The sequence below is a fragment of the Tamandua tetradactyla genome, chromosome 21 (genome assembly GCF_023851605.1).
Source record: "Tamandua tetradactyla isolate mTamTet1 chromosome 21, mTamTet1.pri, whole genome shotgun sequence".
Lineage (NCBI taxonomy): Eukaryota > Metazoa > Chordata > Mammalia > Pilosa > Myrmecophagidae > Tamandua > Tamandua tetradactyla.
Genome location: NC_135347.1, coordinates 43,815,766 through 43,838,801, shown reverse-complemented (window position 1 = coordinate 43,838,801; position 23,036 = coordinate 43,815,766). Strand labels below are relative to the sequence as shown.

The following is a 23,036-nucleotide window of genomic DNA, read 5'->3' as shown; positions in this document are numbered from 1 at the left end:
AGGATAAAAACCAGAGTACCAAAGAGACAGTCGTATATTCCTGAAAAAATATTCTAATTTGAGCCAATCTAGGCACAGATATAGAACAATGCTCTCCAGTTGATATATAATGTGAGTCACGTATGTGATTTCAAATGTTCTAGTCATCACATTTATAAAAAAGGGAAAAGAAACAGGTGAAATTAATTTTAATAATATATCTATTTAAGAAAGTATATCTAAAATATTATCATTTCAACATAATCAATGTAAAATTTATTCATCAGATATCTTAAATTCTTTTGTTATACTGACTATTCAACACCTGGCATGCAATTTTATACTTAGAACATATCTCCCTTTGAACTAGCCACATTTCAAGTGTTACATGTATTTCGTGGGTACCAAATTGGACAGGGCATGTCTAGAATATAAATTTTCACTAAAGGTATTTGAGGTTCAAGTCCTTAGAGGCTAAGATGTTGAACTATTAAAAAACTGTGTTTTTTTTTTTTAGGAAGATAGAAAAAAATCTATCATGTTCCAAGATGTTTGGAAAAGTTAATAGATTTGCAGTGTTTTCTGAATTCAATACTAGGTCTAACTGAAAAAATTTAAATGTTCATAAAATCTTTCCCAAGTTTCACAGAGACCATAATTAAACTGATAATAACATAAACATGGAGAATAGAAACCAGTGGAAAATTTAGCTAATTCTGTTCGTGCCATGGAATATTCTTGGAAAAACTTCTTTGCAGATTTAGCATATTGGGTTGTTGTATTGGCATAATAGAATCAAGACTATCTTACAGAAACCAGGTTTTTGCTGAATTTCTTTATACTTGCTATTTTTGGAATGTAAATGAATGCTGTGTGGATTCAGAGTTACTAAACTGAGGAAACCATCAGTTTTTCTATAGGTGATTTCATTCCAGTCTCTTTGATTACAGAGAGATACTTGGCTTTATGACATTACAGAAAAAGAAATAGAGAAAGGAAGGATCTGAGTGGTTTATCTCTGCCAACTGGCTGAGTCAAGCAAATTTCTTTTTTCCCAATTTCCTGTAAAAGTTAGGAATCACATTTAGAAAGACTGACTAGCAAGAATCACAACTAAGTTTTAAATAATTTCCATGTGTAAGAGATATCATCATTGCAAAGATATCTAGAATAAATAAGAAACTATTACGTGTACTGCCAAACTCATTTATAAGCGTTATATTTTCAAAAAGAACTTGAGACAAGTGTTTCACTGGAGATTTCACCTCTATCATTTATTACTCCTATCAATGGCCTAAGGAGAAATTTCTGAGAATCCGTTCTTATCAGAAAAATTGATCAAATCTAAATGGTTAACAATTAACAATAACCAATTTTTGAATTAAAATCTTGAATTAAAGATCTCTTGTAAAATGGATCAGACTAATAGAAGAAGTAGATTTCCACATGTATACCAATTAAAGTGGCTTGTAAATTATAAAAGCAAGCAGCAGCAAGTAATTTATGGTATGCTACCATATGCATTCATTTGCTTACTTAATTTATTGAATTCAATAAATATTTTTAGAACTCCCACTACCTTCACATTACAACTCTTAGATGCATTAGAAACTCAAAGATGAATTGGACATGAATTCTACATTTAAAGATGCATAATTTAGTGGAGAAATTGCTATAAATAGACACAATGGGTACCGAAGTATTTTGAGAGATCTGAGAAAGGGGAAATTTGCTTCTAAGGGTGGGGCCTAGTGGAGTCAGGGAAGAAGATATAATAACTTCCTGGAGGAAGTAGATTTAAGATGGACTTTGATGAATGGGAAGGATTTAGTCTCACAAGACTAGGAAAGAACATTTATGCAAAGAAATACTAGCAAAGACGAGGCTCAGAAGAAAGAGGAGAAATTTTATTTGGAAATGGTAATAAATGTCTAAGAATTGCTTGAAGATTACGTTCTGCCGGAAGGAAGTTTACCACTTAGAAGTAGTGATTCTGCGTAGTTTTCCAGCATTAGTTCATACATAATTATTTAACTAAGGAGGCTCTTTAATCGCTTCTAATAAAATTATTTCTATTTGGAAAAAATCACAAGCAGGTGACTTTTCCTCAAGTTTTGCTGTTAGGTCAGGGAGTCAGATTCATTAATTCATTCCCTGTCTCGTCATTATTAATATTAGTGACAAATAGAAAAATGAAAATTATATCAAATGGAAAAGAGAGGTTGTTTAAAATAATCTTGACATAATCTGATTTTATTATCAGTAAAAAATGTTGGCGATTCTTTAGTAAATGTTGGCTTTGTATTTTGATTCTGATATTTTAGGTATATCAGATTTATAGACTCTTTTCTTTGTGATTTCTTATGTTATTTGTACACTTACCTTGAACTTCCTCCACCCTTTTCCCCAAATTTAATAAATATTCAATTGGACTTGTTTATTCTATAGCTTAATTATACCTAATGCACAGCACAATTTTTTTTTACCTTTACTTCCTTAAGGCTTGAGAGCAGCCAGGTTGGTATTGATTTCTTTATCTTTCAGGTCTCATTTCTGTTTGAGTCTCCCCCCCCACACACAATAATGTCATTTTTTAATGCAATAGGCTAAGACTGTAAACACTTCTTTCCACAGTGAGCAGCAGAGACTATTTTTAGCTTGGTGAGCTACATATTAGTAGCAGATGCCTTTTGTTTTCCATGTCACGTTCCCTCAGCCCACCTTTAACCTGAGCTGCACACGCTGGTGGAGAGTCTCTGTGGGTAGGGCCAGAGCTCCACTTCAACGGCCCACCAGGACTCTCTGCTTCAATATTTTAGGTGTTTTCCAAACATAGGGTCATGAGTCAGGAGCAGGGCACCATGGAAATGTAAAGAAACTTAAAGCCTCAAGAAGTGGAGGACAGGAGTTGATGGCTATGCCCCAGCTTTCTGTCTGGCAGAGGGATGGTTCTGCTGTGTGTTCTACATGATCGCCCAGCGGAATGGGGTCCCCATTGTCTACCATGTTAACCAGCTCAATAATACACCCTTTATCTGGTTTCCCCTTTTTCTCTGTCTCTATCTCCGCTTCATCACCACTGTTTCTGAGTATCACTCTGAGGAAACCATCATACCCAACCACCCCTTGTCTCAAGCTCAGCTTTGCAAGAGAACCAAATTTTACCATTCCTTTAAAAACATTGTATACTTTTATTTTTTAATACATTTTCATTTTTAATTAAGGGATTTAATAGCAAAATGATTAATGAACTTCTGTCATGGCCCCTCAATGTGAAGCAGAGACGAGAAAATGTAAGCCCTGTGCGTGTGAATGGATTGCAGTCAGTGTTAATGTATAAGTCAGTCGTTTTAAACCTGGAACTCCTTTCCTAATGGAAAGGATGTCATAGACGATGGCTAGGGTTCCAGTTAACAGAAAGTAATTAAGCTCATGAATAATCAAAATATGAGTAATAACAAGTGTAATTTATCCGGTTTTATGGAATCATGTTCAGCTTTACATTTTCAGTTGTATAATATTTGATACACAAAGAAAAATCATAAACACCAATGAAATTGCAATTCAACTTAAGAACTTGAACACTGTAGATGAAACCGCTGTGCTCCCCCTCACTTCCCTATCCCCCCTCTTCCTCACAGAATTAACTACTATCCTGAATTTTACATTTATAAATTACTTGCTTTTTTATAGGCTTATTACCTATGTCTATATATCCTCAAGGAATGCATTGCTATTTTGAGCTTTATAATCATGGTATCACTTTGTATAAAGTTTTATGCTACTTGTTCTTCCCTCTCAATATGGTGTGTTTAAGTCCTGTCCATACTGAAGCAAACAGATACAATTAATTCATTTTCACTATTAGATAATATTCAAGGAGGCGACAACAAACATACATGCACACATACATATGTGTCCATTTGCCTGTTGATTGGATTTAGCTTATTTCCAGTTGTGTTTTTTTCTCTTATAAAATATGCTGTTCTTACTGTCTATATTTCATGCACATATATAAGAGATGCTCTATACCCAGGAGTGGAATTGCTGGATTGTAGGAAATGTAATTATTCACCCTTACAAGATAGTGCCAAATTGCTTTCCAAAGCAGTAGTACCAATTTATGTTCCCATCAGCAAGTCATAGATCAAATATCCATAGTTCTTTCTGGGCTCTAAGATTGCTGGATGATTTGTATTGTGGCCAATACATGATATTGTCAGATGTGGAAATTTATGCCAATGTGGTAGATGTCAAATGATATTTAATTATGTTTCTAATTTATGCTTCTCTGATATTTAATAATTGCTAATGAGACTCTTTTCTTAAATTTAAGAGCCATTCATGTTTTCTTTTCTATGAAAAGCTTGTGTTCCTTTCTTTTTTTTAGCCCATTTTTCTATTGATTCTAGTGTCTTCTTTTTTATTTCTAAGAGTTCATTTTGTTCCCAAGATAGTAATCTTTTGTTGCAATTATCTTTCCAAAGTGGTGTGTAGTTTCTTTTATTTTCTTTGCATGTCTTTTGATGAATTGAACTTTTCTTTTAATTTTAATGTAGTCGAATTTATTATTAGTCTTTTCATTTTATGATTGTTGCTTTTTGTGTACTGTTTTAAAAATTTTCCCCTATCCTGAAGAGGTAAAGATTTTTCTCCTAAACCTCTATCTTTTGGATATTGCTTTGTTGATCTTGTTTAAGAAATCTTTTCCTATCCTGATGTCATAAGTCCTTAAAACCTTTATGGTTTATCCTTGTAATTTATATTTTTATTCCTTTGATATTGGACTTTGGGTATTGTATTGGTTTGAAATTGTTATGTACACCAGAAAAACTTTGCTCTTCTAATCTTTTTTTTTTTTAATTTATTTTTTTATTAATTAAAAAAAAGAAAAGAAATTAACACAACATTTAGAAATCATTCCATTCTACATATGCACTCAGTAATTCTTAGTATCATCACATAGATGTATGATCATCATTTCTTAGTACATTTGCATCGATTTAGGAAAAGAACTAGCAAAACAGCAGAAAAAGATATAGAATGTTAATACAGAGAAGAAAATTAAAATAATAATAATAAATATATATATATAAAAGGAAAAAGAAAAAACAAAAACAAAAGATACAAACAAACAAACAAACAAAAAAAAACTATAGTTCAGGTGCAGCTTCATTCAGTGTTTTAACATAGTTACATTACAATTAGGTATTATTGTGCTGTCCATTTTTGAGTTTTTGTATCTAGTCCTGTTGCACAGTCTGTATCCCTTCAGCTCCAATTACCCATTATCTTACCCTGTTTCTAACTCCTGCTGGTCTCTGTTACCAATGATACATTCCAAGTTGATTCTCTAATGTCGGTTCACATCAGTGGGACCATACAGTATTTGTCCTTTAGTTTTTGGCTAGACTCACTCAGCATAATGTTCTCTAGGTTCATCCATGTTATTACATGCTTCATAAGTTTAGTCTGTCTTAAAGCTGCATAATATTCCATCGTAGGTATACACCACAATTTGTTTAGCCACTCGTTTGTTGATGGACATTTTGGCTGTTTCCATCTCTTTGCAATTGTAAATAACGCTGCTATAAACATTGGTGTGCAAATGTCCGTTTGTGTCTTTGCCCTTAAGTCCTCTGAGTAGATACCTAGCAGTGGTATTGCTGGCTCATAATCCATTCTGCCAGTCTATGTCTTTTGAATGGGGAATTCAGTCCATTAACTTTTAGTGTTATTACTGTTTGGATAATATTTTCCTCTACCATTTTGGCTTTTGTATTATATATATCATATCTGATTTTCCTTCTTTCTACACTTTACTCCATACCTCTCTCTTCTGTCTTTTCGTATCTGGCTCTAGTGCTCCCTTTAGTGTTTCTTGCAGAGCTGGTCTCTTGGTCACAAATTCTCTCAGTGACTTTTTGTCTATAAATGTTTTAATTTCTCCTTCATTTTTGAAGGACAATTTTGCTGGATATAGAAGTCTTGGTTGGCAGTTTTTCTCTTTTAGTAATTTAAATATATCATCCCACTGTCTTCTAGCTTCCATGGTTTCTGCTGAGAAATCTACACATAGTCTTATTGGGTTTCCCTTGTATGTTATGTGACAGATTGTTTTTCTCTTGCTGCTTTCAAGATCCTCTCTTTCTCTTTGACCTCTGACATTCTAACTAGTAAGTGTCTTGGAGAACGCCTATTTGGGTCTATTCTCTTTGGGGTGCGCTGCACTTCTTGGATCTGTAATTTTAGGTCTTTCATAAGAGTTGGGAAATTTTCAGTGATAATTTCTTCCATTAGTTTTTCTGCTCTTCTAATCTTGATTCAATACTGTAGGTGGAACCCTTTGATGAAATTGTTTCCATGGAGATACAATCCACTCAATTGTGGGTATCACCTTTTGATTAGATGGATCTGTGACTCTGCTTACTTAAGGTGTGTCATGATTAGCTTATTGAAGTCTTTGAAAGGGGAAACATTTTGCAGAGGGTTCAGAGCCGACAGAGAGAGCAGACACCTAGACACAGATGTTTGGAGATACGGAGCCCAGTGCTGTGTCACAGAGGACCTAAGTGAGGGTCCACAGATGCTTAGAGAGGAGACCACTGGCATCAGAAGCTGGAAACAATGGGATCAGGAACAAGGACCAGAGCCATATACCTCCCCATGTGGCAGACATTGACCTTTCTTGAGTGAAGGTATCTTTCTCTGGATGTCTTAGTTCGGACATTTTTATGGTCTTAGTGCTGTAAATTTGCAACTTAATAAATCCCCTTTATAAAGGCTGCTCCATTTCTGGTATATTACATTCCATCACCTTTAGCAAACCAAAACAAGTATGGTATGATGTAGGGATTTAAATCCATTTTCTTCTGTGGGAATAATCAATTGTCCTGACATAATTTATCAAAACATGAATTCCTTCTCCAGGAATCTGGTCATATATCAAATTTCCATATTTCTCTCTGGGCTTTCTATTCTCTTCCATCGGTCAATTTGTCTATTCTTATGGCAATACAACTTTGTTTTAATTATAATAGCTTTATAATAAGTGTTAATATTATCTGTTTGGTCAAGTGCCAAAGTTCTTCTTTAAGTGTGATTTGGATGCTATTGGACCTTTGCTCCTGCATTGCAATATTTTGAATCAGCTTGCTAAGTTTCTTAAGTTAGTTTGTTGAGATTTGTGGGTTCTTTATATATATATATTTGTATTGCTTTTGTAAATGTCAGTTTTTTCAAAAGTTGTATTTTATAATTTTTTTGGTGGTCTGTAAAATGATATATAAAAATGCACCTAATTTTTCTGGGGGGTAGGCATGGCCTGGGAATTGAACCTGGGTTTCCTGCATGGAAGGTGAGCATTCTACCACTGAACCGCCCATGCACCCTGAAAATGCAACTGATTTTGGTATATATACTTTATATCCTGAAAACTTCCTGAACTCTTATTATTTCTAGTATCTTAGATTCTTTTGACTTTTCTTTGTTGACCATCACATCTTCAGCAAATAATGATAATTTTATTTCTTCCCTTTTAATTCTTATAACTTTTATTCCTTTTCATCATTCATTATACTGACCAGGAACTCTAATGTAGAGATAAATAGAAATGGTGGTGGTGGGCATTATTGTCTTGTTCTTATTTTTAAATGGAATGCTTAGAATATTTGATGCAAGTTTAGACTGACACCTGTATGCTTTGCTAGAGCTGCTGTAGCAAAGAACCAGAAACTTGATGGCTTAAAGCAATGGAAATGTATTGTGTTACAGTTCTGGAGTCTAAAAGTTCAATCATGGTATAGCCTGGGCCATGCTAACTCTAACATCTATAGGAAGGGAGAATTTCCATGCTTCTCTCCTGGTTTATAATGGTAACTGACTGGCAATCCATTAACATTCTTTGCCTGAGTAGCCATGTAGCATTTTCCCCAATGTCTTTCTGACTCCAAACTCTTCTTCTTATAAGGTCAACAGTCATATTGGATCACGACTCTACAATACTCCTGTTTGACCTCATTTCAACTTGCCTAATTCCATCAAAGACCCTATTTCCAATTAAGATTACATTTTGAGATATTGGGGATAAGGACTCAACATCTCTTTTAGGGGTAAACAATTCAACCCATAACAATACCTAGGTCAAGTTAAGAGAGTTTCCTTCTACTTCTTTTTTGATGGATTTTTAAAAGTCATGAATGGTTGCTAAATCCTATAAAATATATTTTCATAATTTATTGAGGTGATCATACAACTTTACTAATTAGTTACTGTAGTTCATTGAAATTAAGTGTCTTCTAATATGAAATGACTCACATTCCAATTTGGCCATGATTTATTATTATTTTTATGTAACATTATATACACCTAATTAAAATTGTTAATATTTTGTTTTGGGAATTTTATGTTACTGTCATGAGAAAGATTAGCTTATTATATTCCCTTCTTGTATTATCCTTGTGGGGATAATCTATAATTATAGTTTTATTACAGAAATTTTATTTGACATAATGTGAACTTCCTTCTCTTCTGTAAAACTATCTTTCTCATCCTGGTGCATTTTGTGGGAAGATTTAAGCTAACGGTAGAATTTCTTTAATAGTAAAGGTTTATTACACTTTCTATTTCTTCTCAAGTCATTTTTGGTGTGTGTATATACCTAGTTATTTTTTTCTAAAGTTTCAATTTTATTAGAGTAAAGTTTTTATAGTATTCTCTTAGTTTTTAGGTTTTGCCAGATATGTAACCATGTGTTTTAGTCATTATTGATACTAGCTATTGTGGTAGTTACAGTCTGTTGTCAACTTGGCCAGGTGAAAATACCTACTTCTCTTGTTGTGGACATTACATCTGCAGTTGGCTAAGAGGCATTGCCTGATGTAATGAATAATGTTTGATGTAATTGGCTGGTGCTTAAATGAGAGAGCTCAACATAGCACAGCCCACGCAGCTCAGCATACCTCATCTCAGCACTCACAGCTCAGTCCAGGCCTTTGGAGATGCAGAAAGAAATCACCCCAGGGAAAGTTGTTGGAGCCCAGAGGCCTGGAGAGAAGGCCAGCAGAGATCACCCTGTGCCTTCCCACGTGAGAAAGAACCTCAGCTGAAAGTTAGCTGCCTTTCCTCTGAAGAACTAATGGAATGAATCCCTTTTATTAAAAGCCAATCCATCTCTGGTATGTTGCATTCCAGCAGCTAGCAAACTAGAACAGCTGTCTTCTCTCTTTTTTCTATGGGAACAACAGAGTTCCCATATACCACCATACTATAAACACCTTGCGTAGGTGTGGAATATTTGTTGATGACACTACATTTTCATAATTGTACTATTTAACTATAGTCCATGGTTTAACTGAGGGTTCACTGTTTGTGGAGTAGTTCATGGATTTTTTAAAGTTTTATTCTGTCACCACATATACAATCTTAGCATTTCCTTTTTATTCAAATTCAGATATATATATAGTTCAGCGCTGTTAATTCCATTCTCAATGTTGTGCTACCATGACCACCATCCACTAACAAAACTTTTCCACATTCCAAACAGGAATCCTGTACATTTTAAGCCTTAACTTCCCATTTCTTATCCCCATCCCTTTGGTAACCTATATTCTAGATTCTGACTCTGAGTTTGCTTATTCCAATTGTCTGATTGTTCCAAATTATCATACAATATTTGTCCTTTTGTGTCTGGCTTATTTCACTCAACATGGTGTCTTCAAGGTTCAACCATGATGCTGCATGTTTTCAGGACTTCATTTCTTTTTCACAGCTGAATAATATTCCATTGTACGTCTATACCACATTTTATTTGTCCAATCCTTAGTAGATGGGCACTTTGGTTGCTTCCATCTTTTAGTAATTGTGATTATTGTCTCTATGAACACTGGTGTGCAAATATATGTTTGAGTCCCTGCTTTCAATTCTTTTGGGGTAGACCTAGTAGAGGTATTGTCAGGACATATGCTAGTTTGGTAGTTCTGTACTTAACTTTCTAAGAAACTGACAAACTGTTGCCACCAGCGATGAATGATGTTTCTGTTTCCCTGCATCCTCTCCAACACTTGCTATTTTCTTTTTTTTTAATTTCTTTTTTTTAATAGAAGACAGTCTAATTGGTGTGAAAGGGTATCTTATATGGTTTTGATTTGCATTTCACTGATGGCTGATGATGTCAAACATCTTTTCATGTGTTTTCTGGCCATTTGTATGTCTTCTTTGGAAAGATGTCCATTCAACTCTTTTGTTCTTTTTTTTAATCTGGGTTTTATGTCTTTTTGTTGTTAAGTTGAAGGATTTCTTCTACATTTTATATATTAAGCCTTTCTCAGATATGTTGTTTCCAGATATTTTTCCCCATTGTGTAGGTTGTCATTTTATTTTCACAATAAAATCCTTTGAGATGCAAAAGTTTTTGTTTTGATGGAGTTCCATTTATTTATTTTTCTCTTTTGTTGCTTGTGATTTGGGTTTAAAGTCTAAGAAAATGTTACTTAACACAAGTTTCTGGAGATATTTCTCAACATTTTCTTCTAGGAATTTGATTGTATAGCTCTTATATTAAGGTCTGTGATTCATTTTGAGTTGATTTTTATATAATGTGTGAAGTAGGGATCCTCCTACCTTTTTTGGCAAATGGAGATCCAGTTTTTCTCAGTACCATTTGTTGAAGGGACCATTTACCAATTGAGTAGTCTTTGCCACCTTGTCAAAAATCAGTCTTTCTTCTTTTTCAATGTAAATAGAGCTATAAATTTCCCTCTTAGCACTGTCTTCACTGCATCCCATGAGTTTTGGCATGTTGTATTTTAATTTTCATTCACCTCAAGTTGTTTCCTAATTTTCCTTCTGATTTCCTCTTTAATCCATTGGTTGTTTAAGAGTATGATATTAATTTCCACATTTTTGTGAATTTTCCATTTTTCCTCTGTAATTTTTTTCTATCTTCATTCCATTGCAGTCTGAGAATATACATTTTTTTTATTTTTTTTATTTTTTATTTTTTTATTAATGGAAAGAAAGAAAAGAACAAAAGAAAGAAATTAACACAACATTTAGAAATCATACCGTTCTACATATGCACTCAGTAATTCTTAACATCATCACATAGATGCATGATCATCATTTCTTAGTACATTTGCATCGGTTTAGAGGAACTAGCAACACAACAGAAAAAGATATAAAATGTTAATATAGAGAAAAGAAATAAAAGTAGTAATAATAGTAAAAAAAACCCTATAGCTCAGATGCAGCTTCATTCAGTGTTTCAAATGATTACTTTACAATTAGGTATTATTGTGCTGTCCATTTTTGAGTTTTTGTATCTAGTCCTGTTGCACAGTCTGTATCCCTTCAGCTCCAATTATCCATTATCTTACCCTGTTTCTAACTCCTGCTGGACTCTGTTACCAATGACATATTTCAAGTTTCTTCTCGAATGTCCGTTCACATCAGTGGGACCATACAGTATTTGTCCTTTAGTTTTTGGCTGGACTCACTCAGCATAATATTCTCTAGGTCCATCCATGTTATTACATGCTTCATAAGTTTATCTTGTCTTAAAGCTGCATAATATTCCATCGTATGTATATACCACAGTTTATTTAGCCATTCTTCTGTTGATGGACATTTTGGCTGTTTCCATCTCTTTGCAATTGTAAATAACGCTGCTATAAACATTGGTGTGCAAATGTCCATTTGCGTCTTTGCCCTTAAGTCCTTTGAGTAGATACCTAGCAATGGTATTGCTGGGTCGTATGGCAATTCTATATTCAGCTTTTTGAGGAACCGCCAAACTGCCTTCCACAGTGGTTGCACCATTTGACATTCCCACCAACAGTGGATAAGTGTGCCTCTTTCTCCGCATCCTCTCCAGCACTTGTCATTTTCTGTTTTGTTGATAATGGCCATTCTGGTGGGTGTGAGATGATATCTCATGGTGGTTTTGATTTGCATTTCTCTAATGGCCAGGGACATTGAGCATCTCTTCATGTGCCTCTTGGCCATCCGTATTTCCTCTTCTGGTAGGTGTCTGTTCAAGTCTTTTTCCCCTTTTGTAATTGGGTTGGCTGTCTTTTTGTTGTTGAGTTGAACAATCTCTTTATATATTCTGGATACTAGACCTTTATCTGATATGTCATTTCCAAATATTATCTCGCATTGTGTAGGCTGTCTTTCTACTTTCTTGATGAAGTTCTTTGATGCACAAAAGTGTTTAATTTTGAGGAGCTCCCATTTATTTATTTCCTTCTTCAGTGCTCTTGCTTTAGGTTTCAGGTCCATAAAACCACCTCAGGTTGTAAGATTCATAAGATATCTCCCTACATTTTCCTCTAACTGTTTTATGGTCTTAGACCTAATGTTTAGATCTTTGATCCATTTTGAGTTAACTTTTGTATAAGGTGTGAGATGCGGGTCTTCTTTCATTCTTTTACATATGGATATCCAGTTCTCTAGGCACCATTTATTGAAGAGACTGTTCTGTCCCAGGTGAATTGGCTTGACTGCCTTATCAAAGATCAAATGTCCATAGATGAGAGGGTCTATATCTGAACACTCTATTTGATTCCATTGGTCGATATATCTATCTTTATGCCAAGACCATGCTGTTTTGACCACTGTGGCTTCATAATATGCCTTAAAGTCCGGCATCGCTAGACCTCCAGCTTCGTTTTTTTTCCTCAAGATGTTTTTAGGAATTTGGGGCACCCTGCCCTTCCAGATAAATTTGCTTATTGGTTTTTCTAATTCTGAAAAATAAGTTGTTGGGATTTGATTGGTATTGCATTGAATCTGTAGATCAGTTTAGGTAGGATTGACATCTTAATTATATTTAGTCTTCCAGTCCATGAACACGGTATGCCCTTCCATCTATTTAGGTCTTCTGTGATTTCTTTTAGCAGTTTTTTGTAGTTTTCTTTATATAGGTTTTTTGTCTCTTTGGTTAAATTTATTCCTAGGTATTTTATTCTTTTAGTTGCGATTGTAAATGGGATTCATTTCTTGATTTCCCCCTCAGCTTGTTCATTACTAGTGTATAGAAATGCTACAGATTTTTGAATGTTGATCTTGTAGCCTGCTACTTTGCTGTACTCATTTATTAGCTCTAGTAGTTTTGCTGTGGATTTTTTTTGTTGTGGGTTTTCGATGTATAGTATCATATCGTCTGCAAACAGTGATAGTTTTACTTCTTCCTTTCCAATTTTGATGCCTTGTATTTCTTTTTCTTGTCGAATTGCTCTGGCTAGAACCTCCAACACAATGTTGAATAATAGTGGTGATAGTGGGCATCCTTGTCTCGTTTCTGATCTTAGGGAGAAAGTTTTCAATTTTTCCCCATTGAGGATGATATTAGCTGTGGGTTTTTCATATATTCCCTCTATCATTTTAAGGAAGTTCCCTTGTATTCCTATCTTTTGAAGTGTTTTCAACAGGAAAGGATGTTGAATCTTATCAAATGCCTTCTCTGCATCAATTGAGATGATCATGTGATTTTTCTGCTTTGATTTGTTGATGTGGTGTATTACATTAATTGATTTTCTTATGTTGAACCATCCTTGCATACCTGGGATGAATCCTACTTGGTCATGATGTATAATTCTTTTAATGTGTTGTTGGATACGATTTGCTAGAATTTTATTGAGGATTTTTGCATCTATATTCATTAGAGAGATTGATCTGTAGTTTTCTTTTTTTGTAATATCTTTGCCTGGTTTTGGTATGAGGGTGATGTTGGCTTCATAGAATGAATTAAGTAGTTTTCCCTCCACTTCGATTATTTTGAAGAGTTTGAGGAGAGTTGGTACTAATTCCTTCTGGAATGTTTGATAGAATTCACATGTGAAGCCGTCTGGTCCTGGACTTTTCTTTTTAGGGAGCTTTTGAATGACTAATTCGATCTCTTTACTTGTGATTGGTTTGTTGAGGTCATCTGTTTCTTCTTGAGTCAAAGTTGGTTGTTCATGTCTTTCCAGGAACCCGTCCATTTCATCTAAATTGTTGTATTTATTAGCGTAAAGTTGTTCATAGTATCCTGTTATTACCTCCTTTATTTCTGTGAGGTCAGTAGTTATGTCTCCTCTTCCATTTCTGATCTTATTTATTTGCATCCTCTCTCTTCTTCTTTTTGTCAATCTTGCTAAGGGCCCATCAATCATATTGATTTTCTCATAGAACCAACTTCTGGTCTTATTGATTTTCTCTATTGTTTTCATGTTTTCAATTTCATTTATTTCTGCTCTAATCTTTGTTATTTCTTTCCTTTTGCTTGCTTTGGGATTAGTTTGCTGTTCTTTCTCCAGTTCTTCCAAGTGGACAGCTAATTCCTGCATTTTTGTCTTTTCTTCTTTTCTGATAAAGGCATTTAGGGCAATAAATTTCCCTCTTAGCACTGCCTTTGCTGCATCCCATAAGTTTTGATATGTTGTGTTTTCATTTTCATTCGCCTCTAGGTATTTACTAATTTCTCTTGCAATTTCTTCTTTGACCCACTTGTTGTTTAAGAGAGTGTTGTTGAGCCTCCATGTATTTGTGAATTTTCTGGCACTCGGCCTATTATTGATTTTCAACTTCATTCCTTTATGATCTGAGAAAGTGTTGTGTATGATTTCAATCTTTTTAAATTTGTTAAGACTTGCTTTGTGACTCAGCATATGGTCTATCTTTGAGAATGATCCATGAGCACTTGAAAAAAATGTGTATCCTGCTGTTGTGGGATGTAATGTCCTATAAATGTCTGTTAAGTCTAGCTCATTTATAGTAATATTCAGATTCTCTATTTCTTTATTGATCCTCTGTCTAGATGTTCTGTCCATTGATGAGAGTGGTGAATTGAAGTCTCCAACTATTATGGTATATGTGTCTATTTCCCTTTTCAGTGTTTGCAGTGTATTCCTCACGTATTTTGGGGCATTCTGGTTCGGTGCATAAATATTTATGATTGTTATGTCTTCTTGTTTAATTGTTCCTTTTATTAGTATATAGTGTCCTTCTTTGTCTCTTTTAACTGTTTTACATTTGAAGTCTAATTTGTTGGATATTAGTATAGCCACTCCTGCTCTTTTCTGGTTGTTATTTGCATGAAATATCTTTTCCCAACCTTTCACTTTCAACCTATGTTTATCTTTGGGTCTAAGATGTGTTTCCTGTAGACAGCATATAGAAGGATCCTGTTTTTTAATCCAGTCTGCCAGTCTATGTCTTTTGATTGGGGAATTCAGTCCATTAACATTTAGAGTTATTACTGTTTGGATAATATTTTCCTCTAACATTTTGCCTTTTATATTATATATATCATATCTGACTTTCCTTCTTTCTACACTCTTTTCCATGTCTCTCTCTTCTGTCTTTTTGTATCTGACTCTAGTGCTCCCTTTAGTATTTCTTGCAGAGCTGGTCTCTTGGTCACAAATTCTCTCAGTGACTTTTTGTCTGAGAATGTTTTAATTTCTCCCTCGTTTTTGAAGGACAATTTTGCTGGATATAGGAGTCTTGGTTGGCCGTTTTTCTCTTTTAGTAACTTAAATATATCATCCCACTGTCTTCTAGCTTCCTTGGTTTCTGCTGAGAAATCTACACATAGTCTAATTGGGTTTCCCTTGTATGTGATGGATTGCTTCTCTCTCGCTGTTTTCAAGATCCTCTCTTTCTCTTTGACCTCTGACATTCTAACTAATAAGTGTCTTGGGGAATGCCTATTTGGGTCTAATCTCTTTGGGGTGCGCTGCACTTCTTGGATCTGTAATTTTAGGTCTTTCATAAGAGTTGGGACATTTTCAGTGATAATTTCTTCCATTAGTTTTTCTCCTCCTTTTCCCTTCTCTTCTCCTTCTGGGACACCCACAACACGTATATTTGTGCGGTTCATATTGTCCTTGAGTTCCCTGATACCCTGTTCGAATTTTTCCATTCTTTTCTGGATAGTTTCTGTTTGTTTTTGGAATTCAGATGTTCCATCCTCCAAATCACTAACTCTATCTTCTGTCTCTTTAAATCTATCATTGTAGGTATCCATTGTTTTTTCCATCTTTTCTACTTTATCCTTCACTTCCATAAGCTCTGTGATTTGTTTTTTCAGTTTTTCTATTTCTTCTTTATGTTCAGCCCATGTCTTCTTCATGTCCTCCCTCAATTTATCGATTTCGTTTTTGAAGAGGTTTTCCATTTCTGTTCGTATATTCAGCATTAGTTGTTTCAGCTCCTGTATCTCATTTGAACTATTGGTTTTTTCCTTTGACTGGGCCATATTTTCAATTTTCTGAGCATAATCCGTTATCTTCTGCTGGCGTCTGGGCATTTAGTCAGATTTCCCTGGGTGTTGGACCCAACAGGTTGAAAGATTTTTCTGTGCAATCTCTGGGTTCTGTTTTTCTTATCCTGCCCAGTAGGTGGCGCTCGTGGCACACGTTTGTCTACGGTTCCACCAGTAAAAGTTGCTGTGGGTCCTTTAACTCTGGAAAACTCTCTCCGTAGGGGAGGTTTGGCAGCTGAAGCGTCTTGGAAGAGTGCCAGCCGGTCCGGGGGTCCGAACGCGGGGAGGGTCGCCGGCCGCCGCAGCACGTGAGAGCTCCCGACCAAATTTCCTAGTCAGCCCGGGGCTCCAAGCGTGGCGGAAGGGCGCCAGCTGTCGCAGCCCCGGAGAGTGCACTGTTCCCAGGCGGACCGGGGTGTCACGTGTTTGGAAGGGACCCCCTGGTCACCGTTCTCCGCAGTCTGGGGATTTCTGACCCAACTCTTTCAGTTGGTCCGGGGGGCCTCGTGTGGTGGGGACACCAGCCGCCGCGGCCTGAGGGGACCGCCTGCCCAATTCTGCCAGCTGGCCTGGGAAGGAGGAAGGGAGGGACTCCGGCCGCTTGCCGTCCCGCCCAGGAAAACCCGCGCCCCTCGGTCATCTCACCGGAGCTGTTTCTCCCAGACAGTCAGCCATTCCAGGATGGGGTACGCCGTCCCTTTGATCTCCATCGTGGCTCCAGGAGCTGCTCTGTATTGTCTCCACTCCCCTAGTAGCTGTTCTGGAGGAGGAAAGGTGAGGGTGGCAAGGCTGTCGAGGCTGGTAGCGGAGGAGCCGGTGAAGGTGGAAGAGGGCACCATGGTGGTTGGAGAGCCGCCGGAGCAGGAGGGGGAAGAGGGGAGAGGAGGGCAGGTGGGTCGGCTGCTGCGGGGTGTGAGCGCCGCGCGGCGGGCCGGCGGACAAAGAGGGGAGAAAGCTGAGAATATACATTTTATGATCTCAATAGTTTTTAATCTATTGAGACCTGTTTTGTGACCCAATATATGGTCTATCCTGGTAATGAGCCATGTGCATGTGAGAAGAATGTGTATTCTGTTTTAGTTGGGTGAAGTTTTCTATACATGTCTGTTAGATATGGTTGGTTTAGAATATCATTCAAGTCTTATATTTCCTTATTTGTCTTCTGACTAGTGTTCTATCCATTATTGAGAGTGGTGTATTATCTCTTATCATTGATGGAGAACTGTCAATTTCTCCTTTCCAATCTGTCAGTATATGTTTCATATCTTTTGGAGCTCTGGTGTTAGGGTATATCTATATATATGTACATTGTATAGCCAAAAACCTAGATTTATTGTTTTTTTTATGCATTTGCTTATTTTTATTTTATTTTATTTTTTACATGGTCAGGCACCAGGAATTGAACCCAGGTCTCTGGAATGGCAGGTGAAAAAACACTGTCATTGAGCCACCATGGCCCACCCTAGGCATTTGCTTTTTATCACATGTAGGAAGAAGTGGGCTAAATACACTACAATAATATTGTCATTTATAATTATCCAAATAGTTACCTTTACTGCAAGTCTTTATTTCTTTATGCCACTTTGAGCCACTGTGTAGTGTCTTTTCCTTTCACTCTGAAAACTCTCTTTAGTATTACTTTTAGGGAAGATCTAACAGTGATGAACTCTCTCAGCTTTTTTTAAAATTTGAAAATGACTTAATAGTTTCCTATTTTTTGAAAGAAAGTCTTGCCAGGTATAACATTCTTGGCTGAAAGTAGTTTTCTTTCAGCACTTTAAATATTTCAACCCTTTATCTTCTTGCTTCTATGGTTTCTGATGAGATATCAGCACTCAATCCAATTGGGACTCCCTTGTATATAACATATTGCTTTTCTTTTGCAGTTTTCAAATGCCATCCTTGTCTTTTGCATTCAATAGTTTTATAAATATATGATAGGGTGTATTTTTTTCATGTTTATTCTGTTTGGTATTCTCTAGGCTTCTTGGATGTACATATTCATGCCTTTCTAAATTTGGGAAGTTCTGTCATTATTTCTTTGAATATTCTTTCCGCCTTTCTTCTCCTTATGGTAATCACATATATGCACATTTGTAAACTTGCAAACTTGATGGTGTCTCAGAAGGGTCTTAGGCTTTTTTTACTTTCTTTCTTTTTTTTTTTACATGGGCAGGCACTGGAAATCGAACCTGGGTCTCTGGCATGACAGGTGAGAATTTTGCCTGCTGAGCCATCATCGCACTGCCCCTGTTTTTACTTTTAATAATTATTTTTTCTTTCTGTACCTGAGCCTGACTCATTTCAAGTATCTTGCCTTCAAGTTCACTGATTCTTTGTTTTACCAGTTCCAATCTGCTCTTGAAACCCTCCTGGGAATTTTTCATTTCAGTTATTTTGGTCTTCAACTGCAGTAGTTCTATCTGGTTCCTTTTAAAAATTTTTTTCTCTTTACTTAGGCCCTCACATTTCTCAGCAATGTTTTCCTGATACTCTTTAAATCTTTCTCTGTATTTTCCTTCATCTTCTTGAGCATTTTTAAGACCATTTATTTTGATTTTATTTGTTTGTTCTTTTGCATGGGCAGGCACTGGAAATCAGGCCTGGGTCTCTGGCATGGCAGGTGAATACTCTGCCACTGAGCCACTGTTGCCTGCCCAAGACCATTTATTTTTTATTTATTTATTTTTTTACATGGGCAGGCACCGGGAAACGAACCCAGGTCCTCTGGCATGGAAGGCGAGCATTCTTGCCTGCTGAGCCACTGTGGCCCCAAGACCATTTATTTTGAAAGCTTTATTTGATATGTCCACATTATCATTTTTTTGTTGATGTATTCTGGATTTTTATCCTATTCTTTTGAATGGGCCATCATTTCCTATTTCTTTGTTTTGTCTTGTACTTCTTATTTCACACTAAACATTTTAATATATTCTTTTGTTTAGGTTTTTATTTCATAATCATAAACTTAACTCTGCAATCCAGCTAGATTTGGAAGAGGAGGATAATGCAGAACCCAAATAACTGCAGTGAGAGCACAGTGATAGCACACTGAGGCAGACCATGGGAGGTGGGACGCTCTCCTAAGCTGCAGAAAGAATGAATGGTCTGGTGGTGAAGGCTAAACACAAATCAAATTTATTAGATGTGTCCACAGTCAGCAATGGTGACCTTCTTGCTGGTCTTGCCATTCCTGGATCCGAAGCACTCCATGGCTTTCACAACATTCAATCCCGCTTTCACCTTGCCAAAGACCACGTGCTTGCCATCCAACCACTCAGTCTTAGCAGCGCAGATGAAAAACTGGGAACCATTTGTGTTGGGTCCAGCCTTGGCCATGAACAAGATGCCAGGACCCATAAGCCTCAGGATGAAGTTCTTATCATCAAACTTCTCCCTGGAGCTGGACTCACCACCAGTGCCATTATGGCACGTGAAGTCCCCACCCTGGCATGAAGCCAGGAATACTTCTGTGAAAGCAGGAACCCTTATAACCAAATCCTTTCTCAATTCCTTTCTCACCAGTACTCAGAGCACAAAAATTTTCTGCTGTCTTTGGAACTTTGTCTGCAAACAACTCAAAGGAGCCATGGCCCAAGGGCTCACCATCGATAGCAATGTCAAAGAACACCGCGAGGTTGACCATGGCTGAGCGGGGAACTGTGGTGACAGGTGGGGGCATCTGCAAGGCCCATTTTAATATTTTAAAATGCTAACTTTGGATTTCTTTGTGTATTTATAAATACTATTTATTCCTTGAGATATCTGTTTCTTGATTTTGTAACCAGCTGGTGATAAAATGGAGATTTTCTTGAGCTTCTTTCAGCCCTCTCCTTGGGAAGGTGTGCTCAATGCAAATGCAGTGTGCAGGGCTTGCCCTGTCTTTCTGGGTCTCTGTCTTGTCTTCCGCTTGTGCTTGTTAGTTTGGAGTCCCCTGTTTACAAGTTTGATTGTCCCCTCTGTTTCCCAGGAGACAGACCTCCCTCTCCTGGTGGTTTGAAGCTGGCAAGCCTTTACTCCAGACTGTCTGCCTCTATATTTTCTTTTACTCATTTCATTTTCTCAAGCTGCCTTTGCCTGAAGAACAAATTCTGGGAGGAAGGCACAATGGAGAGGACTGTCCCAAATTAGTCTTTCCCAGCACAAACAGGGCCAGGAACTTATGGAGGGGTGCACACTGGCACCAAAGTTCCCTGGGGAGATCAGAAAGGGTACCAAGAGCTTCTCCAATAGCTCCCCAAAGCTGAGCTTTCCTGGCCTGCCCCACAAATGCAGCCTTTCCACTAACTGTCCCCTGCTTCCCTGAAGAAGTGCAGCACTCTTATATCTCCATCGCCTCCATCCTTTCTCCAGGCAGATTGAAACAATGGCTGCCGCCACCTTTGTCTGGGGTGGGTTGAAACAGTCTTCTGTCAGAGATGGGCCCCAGGCAATCCAAATTCACTAATGAAAAGACATTATCAGTGATCTGCCATGCCCAAACCTGGTCTTGGGAAAGAGGATTTTTATGTCCCTTTCTGTCACCAGCAAGCTAGCTGGCAGTTAGACTACATGGCAGCCTACCAGGAGAGTCAGGTATTAAGTATCAGTACCCACTGCATAGAGAGAGCAAATTAACATTCTTTACTGTAATTTATTGGTCTCTTTCTCCCACTTTCCCTTGGATACTGTACAGCATTTTTCTGGCCTCCAGAGTTTCAAAATAGTTGTTTTAGACAGTGTTTACCCATTTAATAATTGTTTTGGTGGAAGAATTGAGTCCTGGAGCTCACCACTCTTCCAGCTTCCCACAGTCTTCTATTTTATCAGTCTTTTTAAAAGGAACAACTTTTGGCTTTGTTGAAACTCTCTTATAGTTTTGTTTCCTACTTTATTAATTTTGTTATTATTTTATTATCTCCATTCTTTACCTTCTTTGAATCTATTATGTTGTTGTTGTTTTTTGTTTTTTTTTTTTGTCTATCTGGTTAACATGGATCTTTCGGTTTGTAGTTTAGATCTTTCCTCTTCTCTATGGAACGTAAGTCTATACTTTTATTTATACCCACCACTTTAGCTATATCCCACAAGTTTTGATACATATTACTGGTGGGAGACAATTCTTCGTGAGTATATTTACATTTATGTATTGTCCAGGCTTTCTGAGAAAAAAGCACTGGCAAACTTGTTTAAAGATGAATAAATGGCAAATATACCTTGAGCGCTAGAGATAATTTATCTCTCCAGAAAGATATAGACTTATCTTCTTCAGAGCCATTTGCATGAGTTTCAGGGTGAAAAACCTGAAGATGTCTTTTCCTTATTCCCTCGAGAATTACATTCCAAAGTAATGATAGCTCTCTCACTCTCTCTCAATCTCTTTCTCTCTCTCTCACTTTCTTTCTCTATCTCACTCCAGAAATGATACCAGACAAAATATGCGAGTAGCTCCTATATATGGTTGAAGTCTCATAATTTCAAATTCTTATCCCATGGTTCAACCCCACTCTATGTGCAAATAACATTAGGCTCTCATCATGTTCACCTTGGGGAAATGGGGCTTAGGATATTAACACGAAGATGCTTTTTGAGAAATAAATATGTTCTCTAACCCAAAGACCTTGTTATTCAGTTGGAAATATACATATATATTTTGCACACAGATATATATTTGTATATAAAAAAAGAAATTGTGGCAATTTTATCTTGATTTCTTCTTTCTTGAACAAATTATATGAGTATATTTTAAAATCTGAAAGTGTGGACTTTTCTTTTTTAGAGTAAGCAGGCAGAAAATTTATTAAGAACACATGTAAGAAGACATGTAGACACACACAGAGACAGAGGTGAGGGAAATGAGAAGCAATAGGCAATGTAGGACTATTTGCTTCTATAAATTAACTTTACTTATTCTCCCTCCCACTTCGTTGTTCAGGACTTTTTTTTTTTTTTCCTACTCTCTCTTCTCTCCGGGGCAGTGCCTGTGGCAGATGGTGCATTTGGGTGGGTCTGTTGACTCCATACTGCTCCACAGATGAGTCACTCAGGTGGGGGTTGTTTGGCTTCAGATCGTTGGCTGAGTATTTCCTATAGCCGGGCAACCTCTGGGTAGGTTGTCTGTCTAAGACACGTGCCCTCCTGGCCTTGATTAACTGTCCTTGATTAACTCTGGAGGAGTCCAGAGGCTGAAAATCCTCATATTAGTATGGGATTTGTGTGATAAGGCTTCTTGTCTGAAAAAAGTAAACTTGGTGAGAAGCTTAACAATGCAAGGGCCAATCAACAGCAAGAATATAGAAGTAAGCAGGCTTAGGAGACACATTAGTCAAGTGAGACTGGGGAATAGGAAGGAAATGACCATCTTCCAGGTCCAAGAGTGAATCTTAGCTGGGCAGCTCATTCCTGTTTAACTGGGGAATAAGAGGGCACCTGTGTTAATTTAAGGGCTGCAGGAATGAGGCTTAGAAGGGGCTTGATTGATCGGCCTGTAGCTTTGGATGCCATGTTAGCCCAGTTTTTCTCTGAGAGATGATAGTATTATTTTTCTGATGGCCAAGGCAAAGAATTATTGTTATTTTTCATAAGAGCATGACATTTAAGAGATTGACTATTTCTTGGTAGTGTTCAGTTGAGGTTTTGCCTTTTGTGAAAAAAGCTCACCTTTTCCCACACTGCTGCATGCACATGCAGGACTAGGAAAGCATATCTGGTATTGGTGTAGAGATTTAGTCTTTTCCTTTTTCTAGTTTTAGAGCTCAGTTGAGGGCAATTAATTCCGCTTTTTGAGCTAAAGTCCCTGGAACAGGGCTTTGGCTCCACTCTTGTTTGTCTG

The 23,036-nt window shown here is 36.9% G+C and overlaps 1 long non-coding RNA gene and 1 pseudogene across 4 annotated transcripts in view; one reads left to right on the top strand and one right to left on the bottom strand.

The window, feature by feature from the left end:
* Positions 1-23,036, top strand: part of LOC143665608 (uncharacterized) — a 154,267-nt gene that overhangs the window by 35,366 nt on the left and 95,865 nt on the right. The window lies entirely within an intron of this gene.
* Positions 19,367-19,871, bottom strand: LOC143665606 (peptidyl-prolyl cis-trans isomerase A pseudogene; annotated as a pseudogene).